This window comes from Hemibagrus wyckioides, linkage group LG06, assembly GCF_019097595.1.
Source record: "Hemibagrus wyckioides isolate EC202008001 linkage group LG06, SWU_Hwy_1.0, whole genome shotgun sequence".
Taxonomy (NCBI): domain Eukaryota; kingdom Metazoa; phylum Chordata; class Actinopteri; order Siluriformes; family Bagridae; genus Hemibagrus; species Hemibagrus wyckioides.
This window is the reverse complement of record NC_080715.1, coordinates 38,069,642-38,083,123: the sequence shown is the minus strand read 5'-3', so window position 1 is coordinate 38,083,123 and position 13,482 is coordinate 38,069,642. Positions and strand designations below refer to the sequence as shown.

The window sequence follows — 13,482 nt, the reverse complement described above, 5'->3', positions numbered from 1 at the left end:
AAGCTTCTTGAATTTATTATTTATTTATTTTTATTTATTTTCAGACTTCAGCTTGTACACGCCCCTGTACTAGATGACATCCAAGCATTAGACACCTCCTAGACGATCATCTGTTTCTTTTTCTTGGGTGAATGGGTGGTAATTTGACGCTGCTTGTCGGCTTCTGCGCTACAAACATCTGCTGTCCTTGTATCTTCTCCAGGGCAAAGGTTTGTCCTTTTATCTTCTGGGCAAAGGTTTGTCCTTGTCTCTTCTCTAGGGCAAAGGTTTGTCCTTTTATCTTCTGGGCAAAGGTTTGTCCTTGTCTCTTCTCTAGGGCAAAGGTTTGTCCTCGTCTCTTCTCTAGGAGAACCCTCGGGTGTGCTGGGGGCTGAGGCTGGATCACAGGCCTGTACTGTGGCTTGGGTGCTTCAAACCAGATGAATATATTTTAGACATGTCCAGAAAGCTTTACCTCACTTTAGATAATTTCAAAAATTAATTAATATATTTTTAATATAACTAACTCATGCTGAATGTCCACAGGAATTTCCTCCAAAGCTACTTTCTACAGTGATAAAAAGTGTAGTGTTACTTACTGAAATCACACTGAATATTCTTCTCTCTGCAGGCATTCATTAAACGCCTGTACTTCATCCTCTCATCATCAAGCCGCTCAGACAGAAAGTCATACTCCTACACACATGCAAAAACATGTCCAAGTGTACCTACATCTATACATTTTTACTAAGTCTAAGCTTTCTCTTGTTCTACTGACAAATCACTGACAAATCATTTTGAAGAACTTTACACTTAAATCAGCTAAAAATGTTGATAAGAAATCCTCCTTACTGTCTCTGTCCTGTTGATCCTATTTTTCTCAGCCTGCATCTTTCTAGTGTGCGTTTCCTTCTGAGTTTTCTGGGTCCTTTTGATGAAGTCCATCTGTCTGTGGTGATCTCTTAAGGGCCTCGTCTGCTGGGCTGATCTTGCAGTTGATATTGTAGTGAACCTGTTGCAGTTATTACACTCAGTCAGGTATAAGCATACTAGGCTGTGTATTCTGTGTGTGTGTGTGGGTCAGTGCATATATATGAGCATCTTACATCTGCTTCATGGCAATAGCGCCTGTGAAGCTCAACGAACTTCTCCTTCAGCGTCTTTGGGTCTTCTTGGATGAATGGTAAGCAGTTGCGGACATCACCCCTCCACCTTTCCAGCAGGATATTGTTACTCTTGAGCTGTGGGAAGACAGACATTACAGTCTTATGGTACCACTGGTAAAACTAATGATTATTATCTCCAGCAATACAAGCAACAACTACACGTTAAATCCTTGCATCTTAAGGAATTATAAATCAAAAATGATTTTGTGGTGAAACAAACCCTCTGCCTCTGGATCTCTACGTGTTTGGCCTTAGCTTTGACCTTCCGCTTCAGGTCAGAAAGGATCTTCTTGTACTTCTTGTCGTCCGCTGCCATTTCAGCAGCAATCTAAAATGACAGCCTCCTCTGATTAGCTTGTAGTAATAGTTTGTTGCATTGTTCTCTTGTTGTCAGTCATTTGTTGCATAGAATTTGACAGTGTCATACTTTTAAACTCCTCACCTTCGAGAACATGTCTTTATCCTCCTCTAATTTATTCTTAAGTTGGTTGATTTCAATCATTTGACTGCTGCCCTGCATCTCACCATCAGCTACTTCACCCTCCAGTTCCACCCTGATCAATTCTGCCTGGATCTCTTCTATGCGCAGCTCCAGGTCTCTAATTATTTTCTTGAGCTCTTCAGCGGAGCTCACCTGCAGGGACAGAACAGACTCTCTTCTTATTTATTGCACAAAGTCAGTCTATCTTCATTTATTAATGGCTGATTTATTCAACTTTTTTTTTTTTTTTATATCAAAGACCTTTAGCAATGAAATGCTAACAGTTATGGATGTGACCAAATAGCTGCATATTGTATGTACTATCAAGTTACCCAGAATAGAGAATATCAGCAAGTTCTAGCTTATACAGTGGAGTATTAAACCCCAGCACACTGAGTTGTATAGATATCTTGCTCTAAATTTATACCACACACAATCATGTACTATACAGTATGTTTTGTGGCATAATTCTCTGTTTATGTTGCAGTAAAGTGCAAAAAAAGAATGCCAAAAAAAAAAAAACACCACTGGGAGTGTTAGCATGAACTTCACCTTTTCAGAGAAGATCTGGCTTTGCCTCTCCTTCTCCTTTGTCAGACACCTGAAATTATGACCTGCTTCAAAGAGTTGGTCCTTCATGTTCATTATTTCCTCCTTCATATGAGAGATCTGGGTGCGCTGATCTTTTTCCAAGCTTTTAGTGGCCCAGTATGCTTCCTGTGTGGGTGTGTTGAATCACATCATGGTTAACTGTGGTGGTGTTAACAGATTTTAAAACATATCTTTTACATTTCTATGCAAGGCAAGAAAAATACCACTTTGTGGTTCATTGTTTACTTTTTCCCCATGAGTTGTATTTCTTGCTCCATCATCTGCCTAAGCTCCCTCTCCTTCTGGATATCTTCTATATAGTCTTTACTGAGCTCCATGGCCTCATATAAAGCGTCTTCCAGAAACCTTTTGCTGTTCCTCCTTAAAGGTCTTAATCTTCTGCTCCAACTCTGCCTCTAGCTGTATAGAGAAGACAAACACATTATAGTAAAAATTTGAAACATACTAATCATAAGGCTGGACTGAAATGGATCGCAATTCCACACATATTGGACTTTATAAACCGAGCTGGTCCACGCACGCAACTAGTATATCGGTATGGAAACAGTAGGAGTTTATTATACTAATAGTTACTGTACCTCAGCTTAGTGTAAGCACCCTACCTAGTGCATTATGTGTCAAATTGGGCATTAAAAGGTTAATACCAGGAAAAGAAGTAAGAATACTAGGGAAAGGAACAAGAGGGGCTGGATCTCAAAAATTCAGCACTGACACATGCAGCACAAAAATAAGTCAAGGGCTAAGCTAACTAGATACAGATAAGAAATAATGAGCCTGTAGTTTGGACCAGAGGCAGCTCAAGGACAAATGAGGAAGACAGGAGCACATCGTCCCAACAGTGAGAGTTTGAGCAGTTTGGCTCTCTCACCTCCTGCACCTTGACTTCATAGGCCTGTGTGTCCTCCTCCAGGATACAGCGGTGGTTCTCCTCAGCTTTCTGCAGCTTGTACTCAAAACTCTCCTTCATCAGTTTCATTTTCTGCTTGAACTCTTTGGACCTCTCAAATTCCACACGGGGCCCCTCATCGAGAAAGAATTCTGGGAACAAAATTGGACATGCATTTTAAATGGGATACTAAAGGTGAAGTCTAGAAAATTCAACAAAAATCCAGGCTCATAAACACTGAGGCAAGCAGATTTTATAATATTTTTTATATTAAATTGTTCTAAAGCAGCCAAGCTCCCAAGTGACTCTCAAAACCCAAACGTTCTGTAAAGGCACAATGTTGACATATAGAGGGTGTATTTACTTTGGTCGCTCATCTCCTTGACAAAATTCTCCTTCAGCTTGGTCAGCTCCTTCATGTAAGAGATCTTTTCAGCGTCCTTCACAGCACCCAGTTTCTATCGTGGAGATACATAAACCGTGTTTACTGAATTATTCATTAACATGGATCATAACCTTGTGCTCATTGTTCATCTGATATACAATAATGAATACAATACAATAAAATCAGAGCCAAATCGATTTAATCAGTCTGACCTGGATTTTCTCTTTCAGAGATGTGATCTTCTCCTGGAAAGGCAGCAAAACTGTGTGCATTTTCTCACTGAAGTCTATTTCCATCATGGTCATTGCGATCTCCTGCTCCACCTGCAGCCGCCAAGATGTAACATGAGCTTATTTATCATCTCATCCTGATGATGACAAAAGTTTAACACAGAAAAAGAATGAATGGACATAAAGTCAAAGTTTTAGGAAGATAAATGTTTAATCCTGCTGTTAAACTGTATCACTATAAGGTACAAAGGCAACGCATAAGTATCTGTTAAGGCACCTGTTCTAATATATTGTGGTTTCTATAGTAAGGACTACTCTAAGTGAAACAGCATTCCTTCACTTGGAAGGATCATATAGCTTATGGCTTGGTCATATTTACCTGTTTATCCAGGAATTCCTTTTCACATAAGACCACGCCAGTGTAGTCTAATTCTTTGTCCTTCTCAATGGTCTGTCCATCTCTGGTCAATAATTCGACCAGACTAAAAGGCAGCCGTCCTTAGAGGCAGTCAGCAGGTACTGATCACCAGGTGTGACGACCATCTACACAAACAATGAAGAAAAAATATTGAATTGATGGAAAATTTCATTCAAGCACCAAGAACAGATATAACCATCATTAGCTGAATAAATCACTCAGTGTTCTTCCTTGGCCGTTATTTTCTGGTATCAGGATGCTTATTTGGTCAGTGTCTCCTACAATTTCTATCATCATTATCGACAGTATACACATCAAACTATTTCAGTTTTCATTATCATGGCATATCATCATTCCTAAGACACACACGCATTTTGGTGATGGGACCAGAATGGGCCTGATATTCTTTCCAGGTCTTCTCTTTATCAAAAGGGTAATCGATGACCCTGACAGTACCAGCTGAGGTGCCAATGAAGACTGTTCTGCCCGAACGAGTCATGGAGACAGCCGTGTATTCCCCACCATCTGAGGCCATTTCATATAGGACCTAAATGCAAACAAAAACACAAGCAAATCAAGTGAATTTTATTATTCTGTCCATACACATATAGAGGGAGAAACACGGCTTCAGGATCACAGTGTGAAAACCATGATAAGAGCATGGTGATAAAAATCCTGCTATGGGATAGTGTCCACTGTTAAAGGTAAAGCTATATAACTAAAATAAAATTTTATTTTAGATATAGAGTTTACACAGAGTTTCTATGTTTTGCAGTTGAACTGCTGTGATTGTAATTTTATCTAAACAATCATATGATATGTTTTTTGGACTTGCCCTTCATCACTGATCTCCTGAAGATGGCTGCGGCCTCACGGCGAGGACGCCTCGGTGTTAGGCGAGGAATGCCACATCTGGCGGCAAGACGCTGTCTCGCTCCTAATCACCGCATTGCCGTCAGAACGTCCCACACAAATACAGTGCCGCCCATCCCACATGACACCAAGCGACGGTCATCGCCGCTCCACTTCAAAGACTGCACCTGAAGGGTCAGAACAGGGAATTGAGGTCACTGATATTTATTAACAGTCTTCATTATGGTTCAGTGATTAAAAAAAATATTAAATCTGTGATCAAAATGTTTATGAAACACTATTTATACTGACTTGCTGATGATGACCGCCAGGTCCAGTTTTTTTCTGTGTTCTGATGTCATAAACGTGGATCATTTTTCCAATGATGGCGGCGAACTTGTTACCATTGTGGTTGAACACACACTGTAGACACACACATGCTTTATTTGACTCACTACTTCTACACACAGTTTCTGGAAAAACACACAGATTTCAAATATAAAAAAACATTATAACACTAAGGTCAGGTCAGTTAGAACCCACCTCGGTGCAGTTGCTTATGGGGAACGCCTGGGCAGTGTGCAGGTCGTCATAATAAATTTTCATGAGGTGGACTTCTGTGGAGAAGCCCACCAGGACTTAAAAGGCCGCTCGGGTGAATCGAGACGCTGAGCGGCTCTTCCTCAAACTGCTTGAACTGCACCAGAGACCTGCAGAAAAGTCCATACAGTCAGAAATCTTTCACACAGTAAATAAGCCCTATGGATATTTTGATAGCCGCATCTGATGACGATCAGTATTCTGATTGATTGAGTATCAAGTACTGATTGAGTATTGAGGAGTACCAAACATTTTTACTAACAAACATGATTTTTTCTCCTACTTTTTATGGTAGTTCCAGATGTGTATGGTGCGGTCATTGGAGCAGGTGGCCATGAGGGGTTTCTCAATGCGCACATACGGACAGACCTGTGATGCTCCCCGAGTGAAAAGACTGAGACAGGTGCATGAACTGGGTCTTCTTATTCTGAAAAAGGAAGCAATGGAGAAGCAGAAGTCAGGAAATTGTTTAGGGAAAGGCTTTCCTTATTACTGGACATTACTGGTTGTTGGTGTGGTACCTTAATAAGCTCCTCTGAATTGAGGCTCATGTGGTAGAGCTGGCCTTGGTCTGTGCTAATGGCCCGCCCCTCCTCTGATGGACTAATGCACATCGACGTAATCGCCTGAAGTGGCTTGTTGCTGCATGGGTCCACAGGAATCTGCAGAACAGAGGAAAACAGCTCTTAGTGCTTATACCCACTGGTGCTCAGCCTCACAACGGTACAGAGTGTCAGAATAACATCCTGTAGAACTGTACTTTAGAGCATACACCACATGCTTTAACACTACTAGTATATCAGATATTGTGATTATACAAGTTCATCTCTATACCCTCTCTGCTCGTTTTAGAGCTGAGTTGAAATAACCATTTGAATCACACAAAATGAATTATGGCTAAGGTTTAGGCAAGTCCTAAAGATGGCTGCTGTTTCAAATCCCAGCATTGCCAGAGAGCCACTGGTGGGATCTTGAGCAAGACCCTTACCCATAAACTTTCACATTTACCTCACCTGTGAGTTGTGTAGCATAAAAGCTTCTGCAGAATGTTAAATATCAATTACTCACTCTTAATGTCACTGTCTTCCTGTAGTTGTCTTTATCCGGGATCTTCTCATACAGGCTAATTCACTCCCAGCCCATCTGAACAGATGAAGCCGCCAGAGTAGGGCAAGATGGCAGTGATAGCTGTCTGTGGTATAGCTGTCGGAGATGAAGATGAATCCGCTTGTCTGTCAAGGGAGAGAATGTAGATCATCATGATTTGGTAAAAATACAATAAAAATGATACCGTATTTTATTATAAGCTGTAGGATGATACAAGCGCTACAAAGATAAAAACAGATCTTCAGAACAAGGAAAAGGTGTTGAGAGGATCTTGCATCTCTCTCTCCCTCTGTGCTGTTACCTCTCACATGCTTTCCCCATCCTTTGCAGGCGCTTGATTTCAAAATTAGCAGTTGCCCTGCCTCAGTTCCTGCAATAATGGAGTCGCTAGACATCCACGTGTGGCACAGGATGTTCATCTTCTCCACCTTATATGAGTCCGCCATTTTCAGGGCGCCTCCTGAATTCATAGATCCTGAAAACTCCCTTTCCGGTGACGCAAACCTGTTTCATATCCTGGGGGCTAAAGCTGACCTGGGATTGAGAAAAGAGAACACTCAGTGTTGAGGTTTGACCAGATGATATAGCAGATTCATGACCATGATCTAAGCCTTTTCCTTTCCTGTATGCACCAGCAATTGGATCAATGAAACGCCTCATTTTTATTTTCTGCCAGTTGTATCCATGTTTTTAATGGAAAAGCATCTTTGGTATTACAAAGTTCACTTGTCTTCACTCACAACTGCAAGACCTTCAAAATTTCTACCTGAATGATATCGCCTGGTGTCTTGATCTGCACAGACGCTGAGATGAGCTCCTTTTTTCTTCCACTGCCAGCAGTAGAGGGTCCATGAGGTCCCCAGCCTGGCCTAGCAGGTACTCCGAAGTCAGCCGTAAAATGCCATGCAGACAAACTCCTGCACGCCATAGTCGCTGCCCTTCAGAACTTTTTCTTGGAGTGTTTTCTGTCCTTCAGGCTTCAAGGATGGTAATGGAGGCCCATTTACCACACTCCGACACGGCCAGGTAGCGCCGATCAGGCTAAAGCCAGGGCCCGCAAGCTCTTGCTTTTCGCTGCACCTGTGGGAGTAACATTTGATTAGGAGGACTGAAATGATTTTAATTAAAAACAGATTCAAAGACTACTTCAACTACAAATAAGGATGATTTAAGACCTAACAGAGTCATTACAGTAAAATGGTAATTTGTTCCCTAACTGAAATGCATTTCTTTGATTTTGTACAAAGTCTATGCAACAGTTAGACCCCAAACGTACATAACTGTATGTTTGAGGGTAAATTTACACTGTACTTTAGGAAGAGGTATGTCTCTTTGTGGTACCAGTTTTTCTGTCAGTGCTTAGGTTGTTTTTAAAAAGGTACAACAGGAAGTGAAGCTCTCAGCAGACTTACTGTAAAGAAACTCTTGGTGTTGCTGAGGGATGTTGTAACTGACACAATGGTTTCCACCTGGAAAATCAGAGTTTCCTCATCCTGAAACAGCAGGTTGTTTCTTACGCCTTTGCTCACACTCTAAAACGTGGCAAGGCTTAATGCCTTGTAAGTTTTTTTAGAAGTCATTTTATTTTTTGTGAAATTGCTCTGAAATGAGAAAACATGGCATTCATTAGTTGAAATGATACTGCACTGGTTCCACATGGCATTGTGAAGGTAAACAGTGAATAGCTTATGAAACACAGTGTATAGCTTATGAAAAGGTTATAACTAAAAGTAGTTGACGATTCTTTATTCAGAAATGTTGGGAATCGAGGAATCAAACGATGAGCCGATTCCATACAATACGATTCATTTGTGCTCCTAAGGGTTCATTTTCATACACTGATTTCACAAAGATGACACAAAGCCTTACAGATTTAAAATAAAAACCCCAGAAAACAAACTTATTACTCCTTGTGTAATGAAAAAAACCCCTAAATGTCCTGTAAGGAAATCCGCCTAAACACAGCAGGGGGACAGAGCGCGCTACGGCGATACAGAAAAGCACATAACTTCACATAAACACGGTTTAAAAAATACACAAAGCAATTCAGTTTTCTCAGACATAAGAGATTAATCAGATGAGACAATCCGGCTAGGTTTGATTACACTAAATATTTAGCCCGCCGGAAAAAACGGCGTAGTTTTATAGCGGTCTGTATTGCTAACTTAGCGCTTGTGACTTAGCAAGCGGTCACGTTAATTATCAGTTAATTATTAACGCCGATGTAAAAGATGTCTGGTTTGGAAAAACTTACCTCAATATCGCAAGAAGCCATCTTGGTAGCTCGCTTGTTTGGCGCCTTGATCATCAATGAGACTCTTCGGTTCAGAGTTGCTATGGATATGCTCAGTTCTTTTTACTTAATAAAGAGGTTACGCCATCAGCAGCCGCCATTTCTTTAAGCTTTTTATTTTAACTTACGATGAATTTTGTTCAAATAAAATGCCTCACACTACGTGCTCATTTTTGCACAACTTTTGTCACAGCCTCTATCACTGAAACAGATGAAGTAACGTGATGCCGCTCTGCCATTCAATTATAATTTTCACTTGTCAAATGTGACCAATTTGGCATGGGAGCCGAAAGAGTCGGGTTCGAACCAAAACATTGTTTAGAGTAGACGGGGAGTGTCGAATTGATTTCATCCAAACAATTAAGTAAAAAAAAAGTGATTTTGTCATTTATAAAGAAGATTAAATAACACTGTGTAACGCCTGACCCAGATAACTCAAGTACTTCCAGGAAAATGAAAGCTCAAGGCGAAGAGTCTGTAATCCACATCGCTTAATGGCAGGTGCACAGGCAAACTCGCCTCTCATACATGAGGGTTCAACTCTTTTTCTTATGCTACAAATAATAAAAATAAAGGACAAAATTATAACAAAAGCGCAAAGACAGCAAACTTATCATCCATCGTGGGCTCGTGATTACACCATTACAAAATTCTCCTACCTAATCGCCACTTTAGTGTACTGTATGTTACGAAAGTGATCAGTCTCTAAAGGGCACACCGCACAATACTGTGATGCATGTGAGTTCAAGTTGACTCTATTTTCTCCACTTTCCTTAAACAAACATGTTTATTGTCCACATTTCCAGTGATTTTGTGCAGAAACAATGTGACTAACAATGGCTTCTGTTGATTAGAATAATTCAGGGTTGTATTGATATCAGTTGGACAACTGATACTTTACTAGCATTAGCCCAATTTTGGGCCCTATGCAAAGCCCCTTTACCCCATCATCTCATGATCCATGCTATTTATCACTTTTTAAAGAAAAAAAGTATATAAATGTATACACACTTTACTCACTGATACAGTAATTGTTGTCAAATCAGTGATGTAAAATTGAAAAGAACATTATTAAAAATTCTAATACCATGTATAGCATTAATTTTTTTTTTTTTTTTTTTTGCATTGCATGCATGTTAATTCAGCACAGAAATAATTTGTGTATAAATTGAGCTATACCAAGATAGGTAATGTCGGTCCTGGAAGGCCACTGTCCCACAGAGTTTAGCTCCAACCTTAATCAAGCACATCTGAACAAGCTAATCAAGGTCTTCAGGAATACTTCAAGGCTATAGACAGGTATATGTTTTTGTTTTGTTTTTTTCTTTCTTTTCGCCTTAGGGTTGGAAGCTAAAATCTACAGGACAGCGGCTCTCCAGTGATTGACTTTACCCTACCCCTGTGACTTTGTACTCTAAATCAGGGGTGTCCAATGTTATCCAGAAAGGGCCGGGTGTGGGGGCAGGTTTCATTCCAACCAAGCTAGAAGCTGTAACCTTGATTCCAAACTAGTGATGTAACAGTCGTTGAAACAATTTCGAACGATCTGTTCATTTTGAACGAATCTTTCCCATTGACTTCGAGAACATCGGAGTCGTCTCGGGGAGTGGGACTCCGTTCATTTTGTGTTAGACTGCGCGTGCGCAACATCGCATAAGCTCAGTAAACAGAAGAAAGATTAGTTCATTTTTTCTGAGTCTTCTGGTTTGTACTGTGGCATGACCGCTTTATTGGATACAGAAAATTGAGTTCATTCTCAAACATCCTTACAGTTTTTTACTCTTACTGTTACGTGATGCATTATAGCTTTTTTTTTTTTTTTTTTTTTTATTTCCTTACAGACTATAAATGTGTGAATATCTGTCATTATGCTTCTTTTCCATAACACTAAAATGTTTTAATAAAGAGTTGGTTAATAAGCTTTAAACTTCATTAGGGAAAATCTTCTTTCTTTCTTTTTCTTTCTTTCTTTCTTTCTTTCTTTCTTTCTTTCTTCTTTCTTTCTTTCTTTCATCTACTTACTTTTTATTTTATTTTGCCTATTAACTTACTGTTTGTTTATTTATTCTTTCGTGTTGGTTTATCTGAATAAACATCAGCTAACCCTGCAGTGTAGAAAATAGAAATGTATAAACACCTCATGCATAAATCTTCGAGTGTTGTTTTTTTAATCCATATGCAGTTATTTATCAATATAGAATCTGACCTAAACATAACCTTAATGTATGAAACTAATATTAATTATTCACATTATTATGTGTTATTTGCTTTTCTGTTATGCCCCCTGTGTCATTTATGAGTTTATGAGTTATCAGTATTATACCAGCAAATGCACACCAGGCAAAATAAACAATATTAGGTACTTTGTGTTTGCAGGTTTAGCTTATTTGGTCACAGTGGGCTGAAGTTTTACAGATAAAGACAGAACAGGCAAATTAGCATTTTTAAGTAAAATGTGGATTTTTTATTTTTTAAAAACCCTCACACACCACATTATAATCCTCAAGAAATATTAAGCACACAAAGGAGACTGACAATTATTATTTTTCAGAAAATGTTTTATTGCACAAATATTTCATTTACTTCTAAGGATATCTTATAGTTTTATAATTTAATACCTTATAAAGCTGTAATAAATAATAATGTAATATTGTATTTGTCATAAGATACTGAGACGGGAAGTAAATACATTACAAGAACGTAACAACGTGAATCCAAAGACTTGTTATGTAAACTAATCTTTTCTGTGTCCGGCTCAGACTGCATTGCCTTAGCATACGGGCTGTCAGGTGATGAATGAATGACTTGAACCCGGAGACTCGAAAGGTGAACTCATCTTTTCTGTTTCGGCTCAGACTGCATTGCCTTAGCATACGGGGCTGTCAGGTGATGAAACCCTCCAAGGATAGGATTTGTGAAGAAAGAATTTCACTGTGCAGTAATGTATATGTGACAAATAAAGACAACTTAACATTACTGTCCACCCTGTTATTATGGGGTAACTGCCCTTTCAAGAAACCGAATGATGAACCCTGTGACGTCCCAAACCCCACTTTATCTTTCTTCAGTGAAGCTTTACATATACAAATACAGTACATACCTTAGTAACTTTCTTGATTATATAATTAATTCCTAAAATAATTCTTTATATTGTTTAAGGCTTTCTGTTTGTTCTGGTTTTGATTTGATGTCCCTATTATTTTCTAGTCCACCTTTTAAAAACTTTGTAAACCCTGTCATGATGTTGGCCACCCTGTCATCCTCATCTATTATTAATTTTGTTTTTAACAAGTTAGCAAAACCATCCTAAAGGCAATTTATGGTGATTTTGACCCAATTTTGATTTGTAAAAGTCAAAAATACACTCTGCTTGTTGAAACATCACAATATCTTGTTTTGCTTTGACTTTTAAAACATCACATATTAAATGACAATTACAGACCAGCATCACAAAGCATGAAAGATACATTCATGAAGAATACAGATCCTGAACAGTATGAAGCTATGTGTTATTGCATTTAATTACATTAAAATGTAGTAATAATATTAATAATAATGTGAACGTCCAGTGTTGTCAGATTTTCAGTTTTGTCCCCTACATCAAAATTGTCTTGTCCTTAATCCTCTCAGGTGGTATAGCTGCCCTTTCTTCTTGTCAAAATGCTTCCAGTTCCTGTAAATTTTTTGGTTGCCTTGCACAAACTACATGTTTAAGATCTCCCCAAAGTGGCTCAATGATATTGAGGTCAGGAGAAAATGGCCACTCAAGAATCTTCACCTTTTTTTTGCTGTAGCTATTTGAGGGTCAACTTGGCCTTGTGCGTTGGATCATTGTCATGTTGGAACATCCGAGTGCATCCCATGTGCAGCTTTTCTGCTGTAGAATGCAAATTGTCTGCCAGTATTTTCCGATAACATGCTGCATTCATCATGCCATCAATTTTGTCTAACTTCCCTTTGCCCCTGGAGCTCACACAGACCCATAACTGAAGAGATCCACCAGCATGCTTTACAGTGGGGATGGTGTACTTTTCACCATAGGCCTTGTTGACTCCTCTCCAAACATAGTGTTTATAGTTGTGATTATAAAGTACAGTTTTGGTTTCATCACTCCAAATGACTGCTTCAGAGGCTTGTCTAGGTGCTGACTGGCGTACTGAAAGCACGCCTTTTTGTGGCATGGGTGCAGTAATGGCCTTCCCTGGCAACTCGACCATGCTGGTCATTTGTGTTCAGGTGTCTCCTTATTCTGCTCCTTGAAACAACACCACCACTTTTTCCCCAGAGAAGCCCATATTTGTCTCGAGGTTGTGTCTTTATAACATTTATAACTTTATAACATTTGATCAGGGTTGTTTGAGTGATTTCAGTTATCATTAGGTTTTAAAAGGGTTCAGACAACTATGTGATAATTAATGACCACTACTTTAAATAAGAAAAAATCTTTGGCATTATCAGTCATATTTTCCAAAT

General features: G+C 39.2%; 1 pseudogene; it reads right to left on the bottom strand.

Moving 5' to 3' along the window:
* Positions 1-928: 928 nt before the first annotated feature.
* On the bottom strand, positions 929-8,991 carry LOC131353848 (cilia- and flagella-associated protein 57-like; annotated as a pseudogene).
* Positions 8,992-13,482: the final 4,491 nt, after the last annotated feature.